Genomic DNA, 14,557 nt, shown 5'->3' with positions numbered 1-14,557 from the left:
GTTTTTGTTTCCAGTTCTTTAGATAGTTCCGTAATTATACAAACCTCATTACTATAATAAATTCCTAATTTCATATATATTTTTTCAAGTGGTTTTGCTTTTCTAGTGACTCCTGGCGAAGAATTTGGTTCCTAGGAGTTGAGGACATATCTCCGTTGTCTAAGCACCTGCCTGGCAAGGGTAAGGACCTGAGTTTGAGTCCTAACATGACATGCTGTCCCTTCCTTGCCATGGAACCCTGTGTGTGCTGTGCAGGCTCCCAAACCAGGTATGGTGGTGCACGCCTGTAATCCCAGCGCTGCGGAGGCTGAGACAGGAGTATCACTGAGTCTGAACTACATAGTGAGACCCTGTAGGCAATAAATTAAAAAGAAAAAAGAAAAAGTCTTTGGTTCCTGGAAATTTTTTTTTTTAAATGGAACCAGGGATTGAACTCAGGCCTTGCACTTGCCAGGGAAGTGCTTATTCCACTGAACCATCTCCCCTGCCCTCAAAAAGGAGGCCTGGGATCTTTGATCAGAATCTAGTCCAGCCTAACCACAATGAGTACTACTTCCTTGTTTTTTTTTTTTTTTGTGGAACCGGGGATTAGAACTCAGGCCCTTGCGCTTGCCAGAGAAGCACTTATTCCACTGAGCCATCTCCCCCGCCCATGGTTCCTGGAAATGGGACACCTTCAACAGAAACTTTGATCACAAGCTATTGGCTTTGACACTGGGTTATATGCAGAAGTTAGAGGAAGGTTGAAGAGATGGCTTAGCAAGCTGGGAAGGAGAAAGAGGCTGGGAGGCACTGGAGCTCCAACAGAGAAAATGTATCTGTGGAAACTGGAGAAAAGGGGGTTTAGTTATGTAACAGTAGAAAGTTAGCAACACCACCAGGAGGCGCAATGAAGAGAACAGAAAGTGCACTCGGGAGCTCATGAGTTGGGCTCAGTAGGCTTCTGCTTTCCCAAAACAGGCTGCCAAAGTCAAGGACAGTGTTAGGGCAACAATCAAATCCAGGGTGGTACTATTAATGCATGACCTGAGGTTAAATCCCAATAGCACTTACTGGGACTTGAAAAAATAATAAGGGTATTTTTGTAGGACTTCTAAGAATATTAAACAATGCCATTTCTGCTAGAAATTAGGGTCCTTAAAATCTTTTTATCAATAAGATGAAAATGCTTCTAAGTACTTAAGGTAATTGTCCCATGAACCTAGAGGTTTAGGTCACTGATTTTTGGAAATAAGTTTGGCTGTAAACTTTGTTGAATGGAGGGGATTGTAATTTGATGCACATAAGACCCATGAAGCTTTTAAAGGAATTCCTTGTTTGGATTAAAAAGTATGAGGTAATACTTTTATATCTCCAACTTGCCAAGCTAAAGAAAGCTGTTTGGTCACAAGGGTGGTCTCACAGAGAAGGACAGAGGAAGCAGAGGTAGATTCTAGATGCCAGAAAGGGCAGCTCAAAGCTCGGACCATTATCCTCAAGAAACAGGACCGCACTAGTCTCAGTAATGCCCAGATGGATGTCAGGACCTCGGTAGACCTGCTCTCCCCTCCCATTTTGCCTCTTTGGGAAAGAGTGGGCTATTTTTCATCCTCCTCTTCCTCGTCACTGTGGAGGGGCAGCTATATGGCAGATCATTTGTCTCTGTAATTAACAGGGCTCCAGATTTGCAGCATTCGTCCTTGAGGGGCTAACCCTGGAGAACACAGTGCATCTGCACTTGGACCTGGAGCCTGACTCTGATGGCACAAGGGGACGAGGGTGCTGGGGGTCTTGAGAGCGAGTGGGAGAGGAGGAATTTTGGCTGCCGCAGGGAAGCCTGACAATAGCGGTGGCCCACGTGGCTTCCGATGCTCTTTGTGTACACGTGCTCCTGTGGATGTCTATTCTGTTCCTGGTTGTTTTCCTGCATCTTGCATCTCAGTTGACTTCAGCTTGTTGCTTTATCAGTGAAATGTGACAAATGTTATGTCTGAGGCTAGGGACAAGAAGCTTATGGAGCCCACCTTCTTCTGTGGCGATGCTTGCTTATGGAAGCTTCCCTTTTGGGCATGAGCTGCTGATGGAAGAAGCCCACACCATGCTGCCAGGCAATTTGTAGAAAGTTCGGTTGACAGCTCCAGAAGTGTAGTACCAAGAAGTAGCAGCGACCTCATCCTACAGAGGCAGCTCAGCTGAGCCTCCACCTTGGTCCTCCTCCACTTGCGTGGGGCTTATGTGGCCCAGTAAGGACCCCTTGGCAGAGCCAGTCAGTCTGTACACCCACGAGAGGCTACACTGCAGTGCTGTAAGCTACTAGAGTTTGTGATCATTTTCCATGAACAAATAACTATCCAATACAGTAGCCTGCCAAATAGATAACCAAAGCAACAGCAGCTTTTCACACTTTGCACATGTCTTTCCTTCCACATGGAATACTTTGCTTGACACAAGAAAGTCTTTTATCTGGGTTCTGTTTCAGAATTCTAAATAAAATTTAGAATTTTATTCCACTTTTCCTGAGTAAACACACTTCTGATTTTCACCCTGAACTTGAGTGTAACTGTCTCTTGCTGTTAACCCTAAATTTTGTTTCCAGACTCTTTCTCTTTCAAGGTTGTGTCTTTGGCATTTTTCAATCAGCTGTAAACTTTGGAACGGATTTTACTGCTTATATTCTCTCAATTGTTATCAAAGCCTCAAGCTTATAATGATCAATTAAGAATTTTAACTTCTCAAACCACTTCTAGAAAGTTTCCTGAAATTGGAGGATGGCATTTTATACTCTGTTTTCTTAGAAGCCCAATGAAATTGCTTAATATGAATTATTAATCTTTGAATGAAAACTTCCACGCTACCCTACACTGCTTGTTTGGCTATCTGGTGAACTTCTCTTTTATCTTAGGGTCTGTCCATTTTTATATTTTCCCTGGCCTTGTTTGGCCTGTCCCCTGGACTTTATCCTTCATCCTTTTGTACATCTAATAGCTATTTCTCAAATGCCTGATTTTTTTTTCCCTCTGATCTTAAGACCTTTGACTTTAGGTCTCCATGAGCTCCACATCCTATGTCCTGCTGGGCTTTTTCATTTCATGGCCTTCTGCTTACATATCCTGTCCTCTGAGACCTCTCTGGCCATCTATGCCAAGGTAGACACCACCTCCACTTCCTCACTTGTATAACGTCCGTGCATGCCTGGAATGGCTTTGCTCACTTGTTCATTATTCTGTACTCTCCCCAAACCTTGTTTGTCCTCCCTGCTGCTAGTATGTGACGTACAAGAAAAATGAATAGCTTTGGTGTCTGTTTCATCATTGTCACATTCTCAGAGGACAGCAGAGCACCATGCTTGTGGGATCAAAGTAGGTATTTGATAAAAACTGATGGAATGAATGACTGGGCCCTTGTATCCTTCTCCCACCACAATGCGGTGGGCCTTAGGGGCCAGCTCACCCCAGAGGCTCCCAATTTTGTCACTGGGGACCACAGTGCTAGTTCTGGGGTAGCCCAGGCAGGCAGCAGTAGTGACACTTCAAGCAAATGTACTTTAGCATATTTGAAAGAACTTCAACTTACTCTGCAAGGTCAAATAAAGAAATATTGAAATCTTAGATTTCTTATTAATATTTTTTTGTGCTTAAAAATCTGCCTTTATGCTTCAACAAGCCAGAATTAGGATGTTTTATCTAGATGAAATTTTCCATCTTAAATTATTACTTTGCCAATGGGAACAAGGTTTAAACAATTTTAAAGATAAGTGCTTTCATTAGCTTAAACTATAGGGAGAATATTTGCTTTCCTCTCACTTAAATATATTTAGTGGCTTAAATAATGGAATCAATTGTTAATCTTATCTCGTGTGAAATAGGTAATTTTCTCTCTCATTATGTAAGATTACAGATTTTAGAGCAACTACATGGTTTTCACAATTCTATAAGGAGAGTTGTCTATAAGAGACTAGCAAAATTGACTCTTTAAAAACATGTAGTTTGAGAAGTTTAGGTCTTACCCATACCTTGTCCTTTCCGGCTAGGCACACAGGAGGATTAGGCTTTCTTCTCATCCTCTGGGTGGGAGGGGCCACGGGACTAGTTCTGGCCAATGGGCGTTGAGGAGGGACAGGCAATTTCCTCACGTGGTCATTGGCGCAGGACCATGCAGGGCTCTTGCTTCCAATGCGCTCAAGAGGCTGCCTTGTTCCAGAGGGTGCAGCCATAGGGTGGTACCAGGTAGAACCTGCCAAAACACCCTGACGGAAAGTGACCTCTAGGAAGCATACTCTATGGTTCCCTTAAGGTAGTGCACCCCTAGTGGCTGTGTGAGGATCAGCCGAGGTATGCAGCGTGACCCAGCCAACAATACTTCAGGATTGGTTGTTCTGCCCTGTTGTCAGTCCTTAATGTGTGATGTTGAGGAATGAAAACTGGGGTTCATTTTTCTTAGCTTGTTTAATAAGAGACTGTCTTGAAGAAATATATAAATATTTAAGGTGTCACAGTAAAATGTCTTGCAAAACACTTTTAAAGAAGAAATTTGCAGTGTGTGTTGCATTTAACGAAGGGGAATACTTTGCGTGTTTGCAATTTTTCTTTATAGTTGCATATAACACGGAGACTCTGGGCAAAACTAGTCATATGGTTTAAATCCTTTATTTCCACTTAAAATTAGCTTCAGCAACTCGTCCTTGTTATTTTTTCAGCTTTTATTTTGTCATAGAAATTAGCATTTTTATTATCGCCAATTATTCTTGTTTGCTAATTCCAAAGATGTCCAAAAGCAAGAACAGTCTCCTGAGCTGTTAGGCTTTGGAAGAGAATAGTAAATCAACTGGTAGATAGGACCGTATATCATATTAAACACAGGGAATTCACCACAAAATCATTACACTAAAAAGCGACAATTTTGATTGATTAAAATGGTCTGGGCTGGATAGTGTTAAATCACTGTGAGTGATATGACATTATAATTTTACATATCATATTTCTGCCAAGACAATGAAGGTAAAAGGCATTGTCATCAGATGATGACAGACAATAAGAAGAATCCTGATGTTAGATTTATTACCTGGTTTAGATTTAGAAAGAAGTAATTCTTGTCCTGTTCCACTTATCAAATGACTGTAAATTCAGTGATGATGTAAAATTCTAAGGCAGAGCCACTTATAGGTTTGACAAAGTGCCAGCTATAAAGTATTTATTGTTCTCAGCGGTTCTGCCTTACACACTTAAATATTTATCAGAAACATAAGCCCCTCTGATAAATGGTTCTGATCTTTGTGGCTCGACTTTTTTTTTAACATCTAGATTTTTCATCAGAAACTGCTTCTACATTTTTTATTATGTTAATAATGCTAAGATCATAATTTGAAAAGGCAATATGTGAGCTTTTAAGTTTTATTCCTTTTAGCTGCTTATTTTAAGAGTGAGATTTTGAAGGTAATGTAGTATAGAAACATAGATGTCTTTATTTCACTATTGGCCCAGAAGAGGCCTAATTTTCTGAGCGCTATGTGTCTTAAGTTGGTGATGATCTCCCTCTTTCCTCACTCTCCTCCCTCTTCTCCCCTCCTTCCTTCCCTCCCCTCTCTTTTTTTCCAGTGCTGGGCATCAAACTCAGGGTCTTGCACACACTGGGGACCTGCTGTTGCCCCGACCTACATCCACAATCAATCGTTTCCAGGTAAAGTCTGAGGAAGTTTAAGGTGTCCCCAACTATGCGAGCTGAAGGTTGGAGTGACCCCTAACTCCTTCTCAGGGGCCCAGGCATGTGTGCAGAGATCTGGTAAGACCTCACTAAGGCATCCCTGAGGAAGATGCACGACCAGCAAAACTCAGAAGCACAGCGAGTCCCAGAAAGAAGGAGACTAGTGGCCAAAGCCAGCACACGCAAAAGCCACAGGTTGAAAGAAATCCCAGCAAGAGAAGCAGGCACTGTAGAAATGGAAGCAGGATGGGCGGAACCATCAGAAAATTAAAACTGATACCGAGGCCAGGCTAGCTGAGGAAGGTCTTTAAGGAGGTCTTCTGATCTTTGGAAAATGCAGGAGCTTAGCAAATGCTTTGAGATAGGGAGTCCTAGCAAAAGGATAGCCTTTGATAGGCCAGATTTGCTTGAGAGCCAGGACATTCCAAATAGTTCAAAGTGAGGTTATAGGAAAAAATGAAATCCTGTCTCTTTCTTAACCCTACTGATTCTATCTTGCTAACTTCTTTTTCCACACACCACACATCTATGCTGTTAAACACATTTAAAAGAGTAGTTATTGATCTTATTTCATTAGGAACATATGCAGATGAAGGAAGTTTTATATCCACCAAAATTGGTCCTGGAAAATTCATTGCACAAAACTGGCATTTGGGGTTCACAAATTGCATGGGTAATAGGGCAGTGACAGCGCCCTGCTAATTTACAGTTAAGTCTCCACACTTGCTTAGATTCATGGATTAAAAATGAAAAAGGTTTTGTGTTCTGGAACATTTTCTGATTCAAGGATAAGGAAGGTTAGCATGAAGCTAGCTTCTCTGACCCTCTTATAATTTACGGGAAGTGTTCAACATCAGTCTCATTTTCTTGAATATCAAAGGCTAGAGATTATTTTGAATAAATCAGAACTTAAAAGAAGTCTCTGAGAAATATTACCTGTCTGTTGAGCAGACTGTTTTACAGGAGGCAACAATTAATTGAATTCAGCAGTATTTCTTTAATTTTAGCCACCTCAGTTAATAAAAAAAGATGACAGCAAGATTTTGATGGTTTCATCTGCCACTGAGCTTTGCTTTAGTTTTTTATTTTCCCCTGAGAGCAAACATTCAAGGCCAGAATAAATAATTCTCCCAAAATACATGAAGATAGGGTTCTAGTTTTAATCCTCATTTAGGTTTTAGTAGGAATTATAAAGACAAACCTTTAATTTTGAGTGGATTCTGCATTCTGTATCCTATTGGCGTGTTGAGTTTCTTCTACTAAGACAGTTTTTGGGTCTAAGTTTCTTAGTTCTGAGAATTGTGATGGTTTATGAGAACTCATGAAATGTCTTGGGCTTGTAAAGAGACATATCCAGCAATTTCCATGCCCTTCCACCTTGGAGGCGTGAAGGAATGCAGCAGGTCAAGGAAGATGCTGGGCATCACAGAATTTCTCCCTGCGCTCCACTGGCTTGTTTGCATCCTGTCTGACGTGCAGGAGTCTCTCTCTCTCTCTCTCTCTCTCTCTCTCTCTCTCTCTCTCTCTCTCCTGCAGATCCTGGAACAAAGTGCTAAAGAAAGCAAAGTCAAGAAAAATTAGAACTCCTGATTCATGGGAAAGAAAAGAAAGAAAAATTAAAGGTTTGAGGAAGATCTTATAAATAGGAAAACGTTATTGCACATGCTGAGTACAAAAATAAATATTCTGAACATCTTCAAAGGAGCTTCTCACTGTTTTCCTTCCCAAAACTCAGTGGCACTTTCTAGCTCTATCCATTTTCATGTTTCATCCCCTAAGTCAGTGTGCACGCTCCTGACCTTTGGGTGTTCTTGAGTGTAGGAGATGTACTTGGAAGGTTTGGCACAAGGGCAGCACCGCATAAGGCTCTGAGACAAGAGCCGGTCTCTACAGGGTGTGCGCTGACTCTTCAGATGGTTCCAGGTCTTCAGAGGCAGAGCCAGGACAGATGGGACTGCTGTTGACCCTGTAAGTAAAATCTGGTCTTTGACTACCTTGTCATGGGTGTTTGGAATTTGTTAATTGTCAGTTTTTAAAACTGAGGTTGATGGCCGGGCATGGTGGCATATACCTGTAATCCCAGCATTTGGGAGGCTGAGGCAGGATTGCTGTGAGGTCAAGACTAGCCTTCACAACAAAGTGAGACTCTGTCTCAAGACAAAAACAACAACAAACAAAGAAACTGAGGTTGTCTTTTCAGTTTTATTTTTATTAGCACATGTTTGCAGCGCATAATGATCACCTTCATCATGGGAGTCAGCTGTGTATCTGATACATCTGCATTCTTTTTACCTTCCCTTCCTCTCTTCTTCTTCCTGTCTTTATCTTTCAGTTCCCTCCCATTTATAAAAGATCTTGCCTGTTTCCTATTATTTATCTTTTATTTTGCCTTTTCGTTCATTTATACTTTGGGTTTCTTACATAAAAGAAAGCATGGAGGGGCCAGGGAGATAGCTCAGTAGAATAAGCGCTTGCCTGGTAAGTGCAAGGGCCGGAGTTTAATCCCTGGTTCCACAAAAACAAAACAAAACAACAAAACACCATGGGACACTTAAGCTTATATTTTTGATGTATTTCACCTGGTGTTATGGTCTCAAGGTGCATCTAGCCCTACAAATGACTGGCTTATCCTTCCTTACGGTACAGTAGTACTCTAGTGTGTGTAAAGCCTACTTTTAAAAAATCTATTCATCTATTGATGGACACAGGACACCTGCAAGAACTATTATAAATGCTGCAGCTATCCATATGGATGTAAATGGATCACTGTAAAATGATGTCTTTAATTTTTTCGGGAAGCTTCCCAGGAGGGGAATAAGTGGGTGGAATTTGGAAGCTTAATTTGTTGTATTTGTTAGCACTTATTACCAATTCTTTTTCTGTTCTTCTATCAACCCATCCAATATTTCTTTTCTTTTTTTAATATTTAATTTAATTAATTAATTTATTTTTGTGGAACCGGGGATTGAACTCAGGCCACTGCACTTGCCAGGCAAATGCTTATTCATCACTGAGCCAGCTCCCTGGCCCCATCCAATATTTCTTGATTCATTTCAACATAAATCACAAAGGCAAGCCATATCCTCCACCTCCACATACTTTACACAATGAACACAGAATTCAGTATTTTTTGTGATGATCTTGGCTAATATGTGTGTGCAATCCAGGTCGGTATCCGTCATCCCCAGAGAACCCTGCACCCCTCTCCAGTCAATTCTTCCTCCCACCTTACTGTTGAGTTTTCATAACACCAATTTCCCTCTTCTAGAACTTCAGATGAACAGAGTCATTCATCTCCATCCTTTGTGTAAAATTTTCAATCAGCCTGGCTTGGAGACACATTCATAATGTGATCGCAGCTGTAACTAGTTTCTTCTTGGTGCTGAGCAGGCCTACTTCCAGCATCCTGGGGAGCTCAGTTACTCTGATGGCAGCCTCCTGCTTCTGGGGTTGACCTCTGCTGGTGGGGCTCTCATCTCCAGGCTATGTGCGTCTGTTTCTTGTTGGTGTATTTTCCAGTGGAATCGCTGGTGGGCTCCAAGTGTAGGCTCCCTCTTGCAAATGGTTTTCAAAGTTGTATTGTTGAGCACTCCTGTCTTTAAGGGTGTTAGTCCTTTACATGCCGTAGTCATCCTGCCTCTCTGAGGAGCCTGAGGTTAGGCTCGGAATATTGTTTTCATCACAGCTTGGGCCATAGGCTGGGGATGGGAGGAGGGAGAAGCTGTCTTGGGTGAGCAGAAGCCTCCTGTATGGCTGTAGTAATTTCACAGACTGTGGATGAATGCTGCCACTGACTGAGACGCAGTTAGTAGGCTACAATCTATCTTGTACAACGTGTTTTATCTCCTCTGCCCTGGGTGGAACTAGGACCGGACTACTCACTCTTTCCAGGAGGCTTCTAGGGTTTCCTGCCCTGCAGCTTCCTTCGGTGCACCCGTCCCAGGGCTGCCAGCCCTAGGGCTGCGTTTGCACCGTACTGAGTCACTCTACTGGGTTGAGAACACGCACACATGTGTTTTCATTACCACCATTTATAAACAGCTGTGAGCTGAGTGGCTTAAATATAGCAGGACATTATCCCCTGACAGCTCTGCAGGTGGGCAATCGGACCTAGGACCCAGTGGGCTCAGGCGAGGACTCTGCTCCTCTGTGGAGGCCATGCGGGGTGCATCTGTGTCCCTGTCGCAGACAGCTGTGCTGTCCTCGAGGCTGCACAGGGCTGCAGCTGCTCCAGGACGCAAGTGCCTCGCTTTCTGCTCTGCGAACAGGCCCCAGGCTTGTGCAGTTGCGACCTGCACCTCTCTTCCTTTCACGCACGAGCGAACCTTGCGTGGTGGGCTGCAAAAGACAAAGGCGCCCGTCCCACTCGCTGAGCAGAAACGAGCTCGGTTCGCCAGTTGTTTGCTGTCCCTTCGACTTCGTCCAAAGCTGGAATTCCAAATTATCCCTCAGATAGAAGGCCCCGTGGCTCCCCTTTCAGCTTCTGCAGGAGCAATTTCAAGGGCAGAGCCCAGCACCCGGCGCCGGGCACTGCTCAGGGTCCAGCCGCTTCCTGCCATGTCAGTTGCAAATGGAGTCTCAGGGTGGACCCTGAGAAGGTGGAGCCAGCCCTCGTTGGGCTTCGACTTTAGCTTCCACCCGCACAGCAGCCCTCTTCCCTCCTAGTTTCTGCGGACTCAGCACTTTCTTGCTTCCCAGGTGGTGCCACCAAAGGGTGGCCTGCGTCTCTGGCCAGAGGAAGCTCTCTGGGCCCCATTCCGCTGGGGTTTGGGGGCCACAGTATAAACCACACCCTCTTTTTTTTTTTTTTTTAGCAAAATGTATTTTAACATAAAAGTTTATAGATTTCTAGCTCCTTAATAGTATTCAGTTATTAAAAGCAAGCACATATATTATGCAAGATGAAACTACCAGGCCTCACCTTTCCGTTCCCTCTGAAAGCTGGTGTGGAGGGTGGGCCTGTCCTGTTTGCCCCCCGAATCGGCCCACAGGGAATCCAGTCACGGCAGGACTCAGCGAGGAGCTGTGCCTCTCTAAGCCCATCCACTCCAAGTCCCAGCTTCTCAGGAGAATAGAGGCGAGCTGTCCGATGCTTCATTAAGATAAACTTTCTGGAATGAACTCTGCTCAAGGCAGGACTTCTCTGCTTCCAGCTTTATCAAGCTTCCCAGACATTTGGGGAACCAATCCAAAGAAGCCACCTCCTTCTTCCACAAACTGCGGAAACCCAGCCTGAGTATAAAGGAAGCGTCAGGGCCACAGTGTCACCAGGATGCGGGAGAGCATGGAATGGTAGGTACGCTGACTCACACGTCAGCTCATTCCTACTCTTCTTGGGCTGTTTTTAAATTAAAAGTAATGGATTTATAGCTGTTCTCCAGGCCTCTTGGGTCAAAGGATATGTGCCATGTTGCTAAACATTGTTCCATTTGTTGTAGGACAGTCCTTAGATTGCCATGTAAGGATAGATGCCACCCTGAATCTCAGGGTCTGCAGGGTCAACTGGCAAAAATAATTCAGGGAATTTCTTTGGTGTGATAATAATAAATATCAAGGGATTTTAATGATGAGGTCCTGAAACTGCTCAGGGTTCCAGTGGGCACACGCGACAGAAAGCCAGTAAAAGTCGCTGAGAGCGGGTGGCGTCCTTGGCAGTTCCCTCACTTGAAGGAGCCCCAGGAGAGACCAGACCTCAGAGTCTGGCTGCTCTGGGCCCCCTGGGCTTTCTCTGTCCAGCTTCTGTCTGCTCTCATCCCCAGCCAGTGTCCCAGCCACTGTCCTTTGCAAACCATGCGGAGGATGCCCATGATGCCCCACAGTCCTGCTGTCCAGACCCTGCAGTTGCTGTGAGTGGCAGCGCCTCGGCCAGTCCGCCTCGTGTCCCACGTGGGAGCAGAGTCGGGTGGGAGCAGGCTTTCTCTTAGCATCAGTGCATAGAGTGCTATTCTCCCGCGCTGCCCATCGCTGGCCGGAAAGCTGAGAGGAAGCTGACTCAGCATGGGTCAGGGAGAGAGTAGAGCGGTCCAGACACTGGGTGATTAACGCAGTCTTTTGAAAAGCAGGATGGCTCTTCTGAGCCCTAGCAAGCCCCGCCAGTGCCACTTTGCCCTCGGCTTCTGCTTGCTGCTGGCCCTGAAGACATTTTTAGGGAGTGTGTCTTTTTGAGACAGGGTCTCACTTTACCGTTCAGGCTGTCCGTGAACTCAGCTTGTAGCCCAGCCTGGCCTAGAACACTCAGAGATCCGCCTCCAGCCCTGAAGGCTTTGAACAGAACATTACACTCAGAAGTAGACAGGGTTGCTGAGCGCTGTGTGACACGGCCTCGCCTGTCCATGCTTCTCCCAGTTCTTGTTCCAGGAAAGCTTTCCTATTCAAATGGTAAGACAGTCCTTAAGGTGTAGCTGGCTTTATTGAGTAGATAGGTAAAGAACCTAAAAAGAACAAACATCCGACATGGCTTCGTCTTCTATGTTTTCCACGCATGCGGGCGAGAAAGATGCCAGTAATTGGGTGTTAGGATGAAACCAGCCGTCCTAAAGAGTGTGCAGAGTGGCTGAAGCAGCCAGGAAATATCTTTGTGAGCTTATACAGAGACAGAAGATCTTTATTGAAATAACCTCTCATTTTTAATGCAGCAATTTCTATTTTTATACTTGATAAGTGGAATAGATTGCTCAGCATTACCCTTCATGACCACTAGAGAGCACTGTAAGACTAAAGTTAGATTACTGCCGCTGATGCCCTCCCCCACTTCTCCCCAGAAGAGAGTGTGTGTGTGTGTGTGTGTGTGTGTGTGTGTGTGTGTGTTTGTGTGTGTGTAAGTGGATCGAGAAGGAAGAGACACTTTGGAGAGAAAGCTTCAAGAAAGTGCTTGTATTGTGAAGATAGCTTTATTCTGTTGCATTTCTTTTTGTAGAACTTTATGTCAAGGGCAGAAAAAGTTACGCCGGATAAATACCCATTTAGAGTTAATATTTTTAATTAGCTTGGGTCTGTACATGTATGGGTTCATTGAAAAGTAGCTGCGAAATAAAGAGTAGCTGCACTCTTAGACCTAGCCGTTGGATTTTTCCATTTGTGCTGGTAGTTTAAATTGTGGTTTTAATAAAAAGGAAACAGACACAAGACAGTATGCCGTGATTGCTGCTGTCTACATTTATGAGAACACTAAATCTTCATGGTGATATAGTAGTGTTGCTGAGCTAGTATTTGAATTCTATGGTCTCAGTAAGTTTAATAGAAGTCAGCTTGCTAACTTTATAAATGCAGTTTTATTCAAAAATAGCATAGCTTTGTGAAAATGCATAGAGCCTTCTAATGCCTTTTTTGTTTTGTTTTCTGAGACAAGTCGTGCCACGTCAGGCTGGACAGTCGCCCAGGCTGGCCTTGAACTTGCTGTGATCTTCTCGCCTCAGCCTCCGAGCGCGGGGATTATAGGTTTAGACCACCACTTCCTGCCCATAGGAATGCCTTCCTTGCGTCAGGCCCTGGTCTGATGTGAGAACCTTGTCTCTCCTTCGGCAGCCTGTGGTCCTTTCTGCTGTGCCACCCCAGGCTCTGGCACGAAGCTGGGTGGCTGAGGGGGATCATGGCTCCCGCCTGCTCTTGCAGGCTCTCCTGCTGTTCTTGACTCCCTTAGCGCTCTAACTCAGCTTAGTTCGTGGGCTCAAGCATTTCTCACCAGTTCTAGCATATTTTCTCTCAGCCTTTAACTTTGATAACAATAGCCAAGATGAAACAAGTCTTAGTTTGCTTTCCCCATCCTTCCTTTCTTATTAATTTTGTGACCACACAACACCAAAGGAACTGCTTGAGAAACAAGTTTAGGAGGCTGGTTACTAGGTTCCTAGTTTCTGCTGTGTCCTGTCCTACACTGGGGATGCGACCCCCAGTGAGAAGACAGGGTATGTGCGTCCAGATGGGCATCAGCCTGGCCTCCTGCCCTCTCCCACAGTCCCTCAATTTTCCCTGCAGTAATTCACAGCCCTTTCCTAAAGCCTTGAGAAGGGTCCCTCCTTCCAGCCCCGAAAGGGGACTGTAAGAGCTGGGCCTCTCGGCAAGGCTGAGGTTCCGCATAACCACTGCTAAGTAGTTTTGTTTTCTGTCCTGTAAAAAAGCACAGAAGAATCCAGTATGTCTGAGATCTAGGTAAGGTAACAGTCACTCTTGGTTTTCATTAAAACCTACTTCAGGCTGGACACCAGGACTGAAAACTGTTCCTCCTTAGATCCTGTAGAGAAGAGATCTACAGAGCTGGAAACAGCGCTGAACCATGTGGCTCATTTGTGAGGATACAGAGCATGCGTGTTGGCCTCCAGCTGGGGTTGGTGCTGTCCCTGCTGGAAGCTGCAGCCTCTGGACACCTCCTTTCTGTCCTGTGAGGGGACACGCTTCTTGATCGTCATGGGCTGGGTCCTTGGCTCCCCTATGCCAGGCTTGTCATGCGTAGGTGGCCAGCGTGGCTTTTCAGTCATGGCCACCACCCAACGATCCAATGGTGAGGGTGGAGCTGGCTTCTTGTGAAAGGAGGTGAATGCTGAATGACTCTCCAGTAATCAGACAACCAGCACACACCGTCTGCAGGGCATGGAGAGCCGGAAGTCAAAGCTCAGTCACCACACTGAGTTCCTAGGAGGTGTCTGGCAAACGTGAAGATAACTGGATTACAAAGCAGAAAAGAAGCAATGAGTTGCAGAATCAACCAGACACTAAGCCTCGTTCAGGCACAGCATCACTGGGGCCCTGCCTGAAACCCAGACTCACAGCCCCTTTTCAACGGGCGGGTGGAAGCGCTGTGCCACCCATCTCCAGTGCCCATGCTGGGCGTGATGCTTTCCTTTTCCTCTTCCTTCTCATATGACCTTGGTGAATATATATA

The sequence above is a fragment of the Octodon degus genome, unplaced genomic scaffold (assembly GCF_000260255.1).
Source record: "Octodon degus isolate 3935 unplaced genomic scaffold, OctDeg1.0 scaffold00190, whole genome shotgun sequence".
NCBI lineage: Eukaryota > Metazoa > Chordata > Mammalia > Rodentia > Octodontidae > Octodon > Octodon degus.
The sequence above is the reverse complement of the archived record's forward strand: the minus strand, read 5'-3'. Positions refer to the sequence as shown.